Source organism: Oculina patagonica, unplaced genomic scaffold, assembly GCF_052425735.1.
Source record: "Oculina patagonica isolate OP01 unplaced genomic scaffold, crgOcupat unplaced226, whole genome shotgun sequence".
In the NCBI taxonomy this organism is placed as follows: Eukaryota; Metazoa; Cnidaria; class Anthozoa; order Scleractinia; family Oculinidae; genus Oculina; species Oculina patagonica.
Window position 1 is genome coordinate 1375 of NW_027558066.1, and position 12342 is coordinate 13716.

The 12342-nt window shown below is 39.3% G+C and overlaps 1 long non-coding RNA gene across 6 annotated transcripts; it reads right to left on the reverse strand.

Annotated features, from left to right (window-relative positions):
- Positions 1-3462: 3462 nt before the first annotated feature.
- Positions 3463-12336, reverse strand: LOC144640267 (uncharacterized). 6 transcript variants are annotated; one of them, XR_013568316.1, is made up of 10 exons: positions 11699-12336; positions 11411-11488; positions 10391-10474; positions 9761-9973; positions 8740-8831; positions 8227-8355; positions 7664-7710; positions 6989-7136; positions 6429-6507; positions 3463-5047 (listed from the first exon to the last, which is right to left on the reverse strand). It is a non-coding gene; the product is annotated as an uncharacterized LOC144640267 (long non-coding RNA). The 6 variants fall into 5 exon arrangements; XR_013568321.1 differs by having other exon boundaries at positions 3463-5037; XR_013568317.1 differs by having other exon boundaries at positions 8227-8350; positions 8736-8831.
- Positions 12337-12342: the final 6 nt, after the last annotated feature.

A 12342-nucleotide genomic window follows, 5' to 3' on the forward strand; every position in this document is an offset into this window, starting at 1 on the left:
TCATTTTTTTTTTTGAGGATACGGAGAATTGTTCGGCTTTCTTCCAATGAAATGTTGCTCTGTCTAATGTAGTGATTTCAATCTTACTTTTTTTTTTCTTCCTCCCTGTCTCTCTCCCCCCCCCCCTCTCTCTCTCTCTCCTTAGATTTACTTGTGGTTAGTCTAGCCCAGTCTCTAACTCCAACCCCTCTCTATCATTTGAATTCCAGTTGCGCGCGCGAACTAGTAGAACAGTTGTGATCTAGCTTTTCATTCTACTGTCTAAAGGGAGTTTGCCGGAGGACATCATTAAGTCCTATGAAGGCGGAAGTCTAACGATTTGCAAGTTTTGCGTCGGCTGTTATTGTACCTTAGAACAAAGCTTTAACGGGTTGAACTCTTGACTCGGTACGTTTTGCTTGGTACAAATAACGTTGTGCTCGCTTCAGACAGCAAAGGTCTTCAGCCACATCAACTAGGACTCGGAACTAGACTTTAGGGCTGATTTGAAGGCGGTCAGGGCGATATTCGGCTTGAACTCTTCCTTGGCTGAAGACTTAGAAAAATTATGTTGTAATGTCCGGAGGTATTGGTTCCCTTTATAACGATTTTTTTTTCACTTGAAACCCTTATGTGAGTAGAATTCTCTTCATTTGATGATTATTTTGCCGTTTGGCTCAGTAAGCGATCAGCGCGTTTTGTGATTTGTCAGCGAGAAGCAATTTGATATGCGTGGTTTCCGGTCGTGAACTGACCTGAAACATATCAAATTGTCTCGCTGAGTCATGAATTGTTTAGTTATTTTATTCCCCAATTCCTTGAAAATGAAGCGAACGTCGATGTAAAATGCCTGTTGATAGTTCATTTTAGACCATGCATGGATTTAGAAAGCTTCAGTTCAGCTCTCGCTCTAGCACTTTTTAGTGCAGAATGCACTATTGTGATGGTTTGTTTGGGCTGTCGTCCGCTAAACCCCCTAAACCCCTAAACCCCTAAAGCCCTAAACCCCTAAACCCCTAAAGCGCTATGGTGTAAACTTTAATAGTCAATTAATTAATTAATATCAATTAATTAATTATTCCTTGTGGAGGGGGTGGGTGTGGGGAGCACCTGACCGTACCCCTAGGTAAAACCTGGAGCACATCTACGTTACTTTCATATGAAGATCTCAAAGGTATATTTTTGTTTCAGAAAACCCTTTGCTCTCCTTGTGTTACTACTCGACGTTCTAGGGCAACGTACTTTACGCCAAACGCATGCGCAGTTTAGTCTACGTTTTTTGCTGGAACTCTCATGAACATCGCTTGTATTGCGTGTTTGTTGTAGGATTCCTGCAGACTTCGCGGCGCCAAGTGAAAACCGCAAATTAATTAAATTAGATTTTTAGACTTTCACAGCGCTTTCGTAATTAGGAATGCAAAAACTTGCACCGGGATTTTCGGCGTGAAACTCCTGATAACCAGGAAACAAATATCCTAGCTTTACTGCGTTTTAAAAAACCTTTCGAAAGAGATGTTTTTTGTCTAGATTTGCTCTTTACTTTTTGAGAAACGTCTTTCGTGCGGTCTTATCCGCAACTTAATTAAATTAAAGTGAAATAATTGGCTTTATTATCGAAAGGAAGACAAATGCCTTCGATGTCGCCGTGAAACAAAAAAAAAAAAAAAAGAGACAAACGAACAAAAGGTCACGTTACGGCATTTTCAAGGAAAACAACAAAAGTCTCTTGGTACAAAAAAAAAAACCAGAAGTATCGTGTTACGTTTGCAAAGATTAGCGTAACAAAAAACCCGGGAAGGAATACAAGTGGTGTTTCAGCATCTAATTGCAAGTAAAATACGGCAAATAAACACGAACATAAAACAATACTTTCAATTGTCGACTCCATTGCATTCTGCACTGTCCTTTGAGTCTCTGAGTTATTGCGGTTTTCAGTGAAATGCGAACTCTGAAATTCAAAATTCAACTAACGATTGCATTTTTCGCTGCCGTCAATCATAATTATGGCGACAGCTAGCGAACCATGAAAAACAGAAACAAACAAAATGGATTGAAAGCTACCAATCACAATCGAGAGACGTGACCTTTTGACCCAGGTGAAGTGAACGTCTGTTTCCCGAGAGGTCCGCTAAGATGATTGACGGCAGCAAAAAGCGTAAACCGTTGGTTGAGGATTGAATTTCAGAGTTCGCATTTCACTGAAAAGCGCAATAAGTTGGTTTTCAGTTGATGCTATTTCATGTTGTACTAAGTTAATTAAATCAGTCGAATTCATAATTTGAACAAAATGCCGTAAATACAGTCTTCTTGGTTCGAAAAGACATAAATTAGAGTAATCAACGTTCACCTCGAGCTAAAACTAGCCCTCATTCAACGCTCTCTGCCGAAATATGGCTCAGAACTATAGTGTTGTGTCAAAATTCGGAAGACACCTTTTATCAAATCAAGGTAGAAGTGGAGGGGCTTATATCCGGGAGGGCTTAGAAGCGGAATAAAAACATCGTTTCGAAACGAGCCAAGCGAGTGTTGATCAAAATATGCTTTTAAGTTAAAAACGCATAATAAAGCAACATTTAGCCCTGTTCAGTACTGACATACAGCAGAGGTGGCCCGGCTTATATCCGGGGGGCATATAATCGGATGTTTTTTTTTTGTTTCCAGGTAGATGGGCCTATAACCGGAGGGGCTTATAAGCGGGGGAGGGGGGGGGGGCTTATAACCGGAATTTAACGGTAGTCTGTTTTAATTAAATTTAAATAAATTTTAAATATTGAAATTAAGTAAAAATATTTAAGAAATAATAATTATGAAATGGAGATGATCAAATTAGCGAGCATATTCGAACGCATTTTGATCGGGCGCCATCTTGGATCCTTACCGAGGAGTGGATTGGGAATAGGAAGAAACGCGCCCTAGGGTAGTAGGAACGTGGCTGAAAACACAGTGAGGGGGAGGGGGAGAGGGAAGGAAAAAGGAGTGAAGTTGAGGTCCAGAAGAATGAAACAATATAGAGAAATTCAAATTATTTCACAACCTCGACTTTATTTGTTTGTTTGTGATTAGTGGAGCGTAATTCGAAACTAGCCTATTGAGTGGTCATTGATCCTTACGCAAAAGTACGCGACTCCTGTTCGTTATTAGCCGTCCTTAGACTTTCTAAAAGTCGTTCGCATCTCGTTTCCGGTTTGGTGGTAGTAGACCCTGTGAGCTCGACCTGTAAGCAAGTCTACTCCCCCACCCAGTCCTTAACTTTTCCACTCCAACTCCATCCTTTCAAGATAGTAACTTGTTGCGTTTTTTTGCAATCCTACTAATCACCAGGGACTGCGGAACATTTTTTCTAATGGGGAGGGGGGGGGGGGGGGGGGGTGTTGATGGTGGATCGATGTGGGGAGCCTTAGAGACTCTTCGCTTTGTATTAGTCTTTATTTTTTGTGCCCCTCCCCCAGCTTCTCCTTAGAATACAATTCAGACAGCTCTAGGTACAACTTAAATGACATTTATTTTCATTCGATTCATAACTCTATTCGATTCAATAACTATAACTTTACTGTTATAGTTTCTGAGTACAGTCAACTCTTGCCTTGTGGACACTCGCTATTACGGACAAAATTCAGATCCCGGGCGAAAGAGGTTTGACTGGAAATGACTCCCACTATTACAGACTCTCGCTATAATGGACAATCAACGATACCCTGAGCATGTCTGCTATAACGAGAGTTGACTGTACTAGATTTATTGGCTATGTAAACATCCTAGTACAAATCTCAGTGACAAATACCTCAATCGAGAACAACTACACTTACTTTTAAATTTAACACACTTTCACATATGAAATAAGAAATTGCAAAGCAAGTTAAATCTGTGACTTCTTCAATTGGTTGCCATGTAAGAGTTGAAAGTGAGATGATTTCATGTAACCACACATGAAAAATACCTTGATAGCAGGTGCCAAGTTTTTATTTCTATTTTTAAATTATATTTATTGTTAATTAAGTTATTATTTTTAACAGCTATTTAAAGATTTAAAATAAATACATAAAGATTAAGAGGAGCGATTGAACTACATAAGGTTTCGATGAACACCCTGCACATCGTCATTTGTAAAATATCAAATGTAAATGTGCATGCCGGCATGGGGTCATTGAAATTTTATGTAATTCTATTGCTTATCTTTATCTTAAAGTATTTATTTATAACAACTAAAGATTTTATAACAACTAAAGAATTTAAATAAATACATTAAGATTAAACAAGCAATTTAACTACATAATTTTTCAATGAACGTTTAACCCTGCACATTGTCATTTGTAACATTTTCAAATGTAAATGTGTATGGCATGTGCTCATTGAAATGTTACGTAATTTTATTGCTCATCTTCTCTTAAAGTATTTAATAATGATATTTTGTTATCAGTGTATAGTTTATATTACTGTTTATGTTGGTTATTTTTTAATATAGCTGTTGTCTTTTGGAAGCTGGTAGCAAGATTAACTTTTCATGCATGATTACATAAAGTCATCCCAGATTCAAATCTATTATGGCAACCAGCTGAAGACGTCATAGATGAACCTGGTTTTGTTTTGTTCATCATTGTATTATGTAAATGTGTGTTGAAAGTAAATGCAATTGAGATTGTTCCTGATCAAGATGCTGTTTAGTTATTCTTTCTTTTCATTTCAATTCTCCTTACTAATTCCCATACATTTCGTTTAATGTTTGTTTTGAGAATTTGGTGGTTTATCAAGACAGTATTCTCCAGTTGATAATTGTCTTTGTTCTCATCACTTGACTGATGGACAGTGGACAAACAATGTAAGGAGAAATCAGTAGATGATCACTTGATCTTCTCAATATTGTTTGTTAGTAGAAAAGAAATCTTGTCTGGACTCCAAACACAGCATATCCAACTGACTACATCAATGTCCTTTCATGATCTTCACTGTTAGTCATTTGTAACATACAGTTTGGATGTAATTGTACTTTGCTACATTGAGTGTTGGTGAGTTATGCACTGCCCTTCCTCTGAGGACTTTGTTACTTTGTGGAAAAAAACCCTGCAAAAACCTGCAAAGAGAGTTGAAAAATACTGAAGATTTGCAAGCAAATTGATCCATAGCTTGAACAATTACTGTTGAAATGTACTGACATACAGATTATAAGAGCGGCTACTTGAATGGGGTCACTAGGATTTCTGACACAAGTATCTCATTATCTGACCGCAGTAGAAAAAAGCTCATCTTTGTCTAGACAGAAAATATAAGCCTCCTCTCCTAATATCGCTCCAAATATTCAAATGAATTTGATTTGGTTAAAGCTTAACTATGCACATCCAGATAATAAAAAAATATGTATTTTGCTTAACATTGTTATAAGCCCCCTCTACCATTTTTTATTCAATGTTGCTATGGCTCAATTCGAAACCTTTATTACCGGTATTCTGTTTGTAAGCCCCACCCGGAAATATAGGGCAGCCTTGAACCAGTGGCACTAATACTGCTGGAGCTTATCCTGGTTCCCTGGATGGGATGCTAGTCCATCACAGGGTACACCCAGCATTATTTCGCCGGTACCCATTTGTACATTTACCCAAGACCCTGTAATGTCCGGAGTCCGGCATGCTTACCATTAGGCCACTGCGCCCCCAGAGGGAGTACTCGAAGTATACATGACGGGGGGTCTGACGAATTTTTTTGGTTGAAAATATACATGCTCGGTTTTTTTGGGGGGCCAAGAGACCTGTCACATTTTTTTAGCTCTTAAAGAGTATGTGTATTTTTTTGGGTCTTATCTCCAAGTAAACTAATTCATTCAGGTTTTCGTTGCAATCAGTGGATCAGAAAAATATTCATTCAAACTTTTCTAGCATTGTGCATTTAAAAGTTCTGCTCAATTGAAAAAAAAAACAGTATTGAGGTATAGTCTTGTATTTTTTTTAGGTTGGAAATTTTATGCCAGGTATTTTTTCTGGGTCTAAAATTTCAGGCTTCTGTATTTTTTGGGGGTTTGCAATATAAAGCTGACCCCCCGCCCGCCCTCCCCCCCTCCCTCCCCGTCATGTATACTTCGAGTACCCACCCTAGGACTGCACCTCCCATACCCAGAAATTAGCCCTCCCATTTATTAGCCAATTCCAAAGCAGCTGTTAAGAGGTTGTACAAGGCAAGGCCATTTAAGTAGAAAATTATGGTATGCTAGTCAATCACAGGCAAATATTTTTGTCTGTTCACTCTGATAATTCTGTTGCAACACTGGCTTATGGGAGGCAACATCAATTTATCAGTGTCTTGCCCAAAAACACAACAAAAAGGTAATAACCCAGCCAGGTCTTACACTCAGATCTTTCAATCCAAAGTCTAGAACATTAACCATTTGGAGACCACACTTCTCTTCTCAGTACCTTTAATCCCTTTAAATAATAATTACACTCTATAAATTATCCACATACCTGGAGGAGTGTCAATTATCAGGTTTTTCAATCATACCCATTGCAAATCTGATAGAAACTGCCCAAGGTATGATTCTTGCTACAAAAAATTTACAAAATAACTGTTGTCACTGATGTCAGTGGTGAATGGTAAAATCAAGATAACTACATAAACCATTTACATGGCTAAAAAAGTTAAATATTGTAAAATTAAAATGTAAAACCATCCACATGCAAGCATATATATCTTATGTAACTCCTGTTCGGAAAAGTTTGAAAACATAAGAAATAACTTGTTTGTTCAAGCTGGGGCAGAACTGTTGGATCATTTAAGCCTCTCAACAAACCTACGCTTGTGGAATGTCTGTGCTGAGGAGAGAACATGCCAGGTGAAAGAATGTGATGGGCTAAGTTTCTCACAGGTTCACCAATGTAATCAATGCCACAAGAACAATCTCCTTTGTAAACAACTTTGGATCTTTCAACGGTTTCAATCAATGCAGTTTTATTTCATCATGTGTTCACTAATCCCTTTACCCAATACTGTAAAAATTAAAAACTCCGCCAAAATTTCAGGTTACCTTTCTGCCCTTACAGTTTAAAAGCATGTCCAAGCAATCTGCATCTCGACAGTACTAAAATTTTTGCCAACTACACATTAGCTCTCCTCCTTTGTGGGACAGGAAAAGGATCAATGCATGCCAGATGGATTTACACTTCTTCTCAAGTCTGAAAAGTAATCAAATATGTTCTAAAGCTTATTGTAGCTCTGTGATAATTAGCAGCCCATGTCTTTGCTGACGGTGACTGTTTCAGGTGATTAATAAACTTCATTTATTTCTACTGTTTCAAAATTCATAAAACAAAATAACACAAGCTTATTTAAGATCTTAAAAGGTCTCTGCATGGACACATGTGGACAACACACAGGAACATGTTACAGCGACATGTAGCAGCGACAAAATCGTGTGTTCTTCACACTGAAGGGACACGAAGCAGGGGGTGTAGTGGAGAAATGTACACAGGGCAAAAATTCAAACATGTACACACGCAAGAGAATGTATCGGGGACATGTTGTCTTCTCTTTTTTGAAGTGCAATTCACACTGATGATTCAAGCTCACTGCTGTAAACAGACACAAAAGAGGCCCTGTTAGGGTTTCAGGATTATGGAATATAAGGGGTATTCAGAGAAGAGACTACTCACTAAATGTAAAAATTATGGATTATTTACTTTGTGTTCCATTATAAAATTACTGTAAGGACTTGTGTATAAGCTGCACCCCCAACTTTCGAGGTGGATTCTGAAAAAAAAATAAGAATGCTAAGTTAAAGTAGTTGGTTGCTATGCACAATAAGATTTAATCTTATGCTGTGCATTTACTACGTTAATTGACTCTCAAATTACCTTTTGAAGCTTTTATTCACTCAAATTCCCAAATTCTTCAGAAAGAGATGCTCTTTTGACCAAGATGTTGTCTTTATTACAAAAGACCCCGGATTATTATGTACATTACAATACAGATTATTATCAGTCATCACTTTTAGGGTTATTATTTTTAATTGGGATATGAATGATTTCCAAAATTTACCTAGATGATTAGGGATTATTGACAGACCCCCTAACAGGGCCACACAAAGTCAGAACTTTTATTCCAGGAAATTAAGAAGAAGAAAGGGTTTTGGTCAATGCAGTCTTATTTAGATTATGCATCATGTGTTCACTAATTCCTTTACCTAATACTGTAAAAAATTAAGCCCTCTAACCCTTCTGCTCAAAAACGAATGTGACACAGAAAACTGCAAAAATTTCAGGTTACCTTTCCGCTATTGCAGCTCGAAAGCATTGTCCAAGCAATCTGCATCTTGACAGTATTAATGTTTGTCAACTCCTTCTTTGTGGGACAGGAATAGGAACATGCTTGATAGATTTACACATCTTCTCTTGCCTGAAAAGTAATCAAAGATATACTTAAGTTTATTGTAGCTCTGTGATAATTTGCAACCAGTGTCTTTGTTGAAGGTGACTGTTTCAGGTGATTTAAATTAGACTGCAGTCATTGCTACTGTTTCAAAATTCATGAAACAAAATAACACAAGCTTTAGTCTTAAGGCAAGGCGGGAACTACTGGGCACATTTACCAGCTGGATTAAAAAAAAACAATTTCGTGTTTACAAAACTAGAAGGGTGACTAAATCAATTTGGTGTTATTTTCAAGAAAAGACATGTTAGTAGGTTATCAAACTGTACGTGCATGTTTACACTTCAAAAAGCATAATACTGCAAATTAAACAGCCAGTCTGCAATGTGGTTACAATAATTGTATACTTACTCTTTTCATTGTTGCCATTTTGATACAACAAACCCTTCTCATTCTTTGGGTTTTGTCTTCTTTTGAGGTGCAATTTACAATGATGATTCAAGCTGTAAACAGACACAAGAGAGGCCCTGTTAGGATTTAAGGATTATGACATATAATTTTACGGATTTTCAGAGAAGAGATTGCTCACTTAATTTTAAAATTGCAGATAATTGATTTGTGTTCCATTATAAAATTTAAGAAAGTTTTACAATAAACTGTAAAACGCAATTAATGGATCGTGACGTACTACATGTTACGGTCAGTCAAGGTCAACAATGCATGCATTCTGGCAATGTAATTCTACTGTGTTGCAACACTGTCTCATTTTTATTTCTTTCGCTTAATGCGGGGTTTGGGGGCTACTTCCAGGGCAAGTGGTTCCAACGGAAATGGCCTCCTCATCTCCAGATAAATAAGGCTCAGGGCATTAGCATTTAATGGCAGGAACTACTCCCAATTGTGGTTGCTTGTGCCATTTGGCATCCGTTTTTTTACAGGCAAAAGCCTACAGTTCTGGTGCGACAATGAATCAGTTGTAGCTATCATTAACTCTGGTTATTCAAGAGCCCCTCGTATTATGGACTTGGTTCAGGTTTTAGTCCTTCTATCCATGAAGCACAATTTCTTTGTATGGGCAAAACATGTCCCTGGGGTTTCTAATGGCATTGCTGACTCCCTCTCCCGCTTTCAGGTCCAGCGTTTCATGGAACTGGCTCCCCATGCCGACCCCCAGCCCTGTACCATCCCGCCTTCCCTTCTGGCTCTCTGAGGGATGAAGTTCTAACTTATGCCAACTGGGGACTTGTGCCGAACACCAACCGCTCCTACAGCTCAGGCGAGAAAAGGTTTATAATAATTTTATTCAGTTCTGTTTTATGAACCGCATCTAGTATCCGATCGGGGTGACATTCTACCTGCCTCAGAAGGGACACTTATATATTTTGCTTCATATTTAGCTAGGACAGTCCGTCATAGTACAATTAAGCTCTACCTGGCTGCTGTGCGCATGCTTCATATTTCCTGTGGGCATGGTGACCCTCTGCTGGGTAAGTCACACATTTTGCGTCAACCTGTTACTCCCAGGGTTCTGCTGTCCATCCGTCCTTTTCTCCAGGGCTGGTTACTAAGGGGTTAAAGACTTTCTCATGGTATAGGCCGCATTTACCCTAGCCTTTTTCAGTTTTCTTCATTGTAGTGAGTTTACCTATCAAGGGTTAAAGTAAATATGACACAGTTTTTTTTATTTGCCTCATCAAATGTACGTGTAATGCTGATGGGAACATTGAAAAAAGAAATTTGAAATCTCTTTTTTTCACCGTGTTTTCGCGCTTTAAAATCGTGAAATTTCACTTCCGGTTGGGTCCAAAACCGCGCTGGGTCTATTCTGCTTTTGACGTCATGGCCGATCTAGACCCAGCTCCCCACTGTGAGCCGTGACGTCAAACAAGAAATTATGCGCTCAGTGATACACTCAATAAACCAAACAAACCGAACATGGAATTTTAAAGCTGCGATGGCGTAGATTTAAAATCACTAAAATCACAACAACATGTGCGCTACTTCTAAATTCGTTTTGAGCCTAATACATCAAGATTAAAAACCGCCTTTTCATTTTACTTACCTGTATATTTGCTGATATGATATATGATAGCTTTTTTTTTTTCACACGCTGTTTCCATCGGTTTCGATCGTAGATTTGATCAGGCTAATAAAAAAAAATCTGTTATATACACTTTAATAATTATCGCTCTCGATTTGACCTGTCTACAGATGCGATCTCATTCTACCCCAGTCTGGCAAATTCGCAACACACGTCTGTTACCCTTAAAGCTTCTAAGACAGATTTTTCCCACCAGGGAAACACTCTTACCATTGCGTGTACCTCTGCCTCGTTGTGCACTGTTACTGCCATGCAAAATTTTTTCCTGGCCGTTCAGCCGCCACCTGGACCTCTTTTCTCCTTCCAGTCAGGTCGGCTCCTGACCAGGTCCTCGGTCTCAACTCTTCTCCGGGATGCTGCCCAGCTCCCTACAAAAGTTTTAAGGGTCATAGTTTCCGCATCGGTGCCACGTCGGCAGCGGCTGCTGCTGGTTTGCCAGACTGGCTGATTAAAGTCTTAGGGCGATGGTCTTCTGACTACTATTAACTGTATATTCGTACACCTCCCTCAATACTACTGTCTGCAGCTCCCAGGATGGCATGTTCTCCTGGCTCAGCTTGTCTAGGTTAGCTTTTATTTTTTAAAGTGCCTTTTTATTTTCCCTTTGCTTGGGGGGATACATGCCCTGCATGTACCTGTGGGTTAAGTCTTGGTAGCGACTTCCCGCAAGCCTTTTGGCTTTGTTCTTGCTTGTGTTTGTTATTTATTTGCCTGCCAATACTCTTGTCCGATCCAGCACTAGCTTATGGTGCTGGGGAGATAAGTGAGGCTTTTGAAGGGCACACGATACGTATTAACCTGCCAATACTCTTGTTCTGCCTGTCAGCGTAGTCCTGGGGAGACAAGTGAGGCTTTAAAAGGTCACGCAATTTTTACCGCTTTTAATGCCAACCGCAGGGTATGTGTCCCCCATTACGCCAAACTTTGTGTTGTGTGTTTTGATTTATAACATAAGATATTTTAATGCGGAACATTAATTACCATAAAAAGACTTGTGTATAAGCTGCACTTGTACATACATGTACATGTGAGCCACACCCCCAACTCTCAAGCTTGATTCTGAAAAAAATAAGAATGCTAAATTTAGTTAGGTTAGGCTAAATTTTAGGGCTTTTTAAACATCTCTTCACTCAAATTCCCAATTAACTTCTTCAAATAAAAAATTGCTCTTTTGGCAAGATGTTGTCTTTATAACAAAAGTCTACAGAGCCTCACAAAAGTCACAAATTTTATTCCAGAAAATTATATTCCAGTATAGCCATACCTTACCTTTTACACATAATTATATATCCAGAAATAGCACCAGTCAGATGGATAGATTGCCATCCAGGTGATCCAGGCAAAAAAACCTGAAAAATATTAAGAACAAAGAACACAGCAAGGAGAAGAGTGTCATATAAAAAACAGACAGTTTGAATACATAGAGGATGTACATGATACATGGCTGCGAAGAGATATTAAACTCATCAACAATAGATGAGCTTGGGCGTTGGTGCCTGAAGGTTGGTGGAGCCCGGCGATGCACAGCAGAGAAGGAGGTATCCATGGTAACCCTGAAGCGGCCACCACCCACACTAAAGGACTCAGTGGAATACTTACCAACCTACCACGAGGCTCTAAGACCTACCCAAGGGAGGGTGGCCCAGGCAAAAATAGCGAGGCTTGCGAGCAACTGTGCTAGCGAAAAGAGCTTGCGAATGATTGCGAGCAACACGCTGCGTGAAAAGTCATGAAGAGCCCCTGCGAAGGCCCTGGGGCCACCCCGAGCTCTAAGTGGCCAGCGGTAACTGCCTACTGCGTATAGGCGTCACAGAGTGCCCCAGCGAACCGCCAGGGTTGCAGGCGGGCTTCGTGCATCCAAAAGTTGCTGCGAGAGCATTGCTTCGAGGTTAACTTAGCCTAAATTACATTTA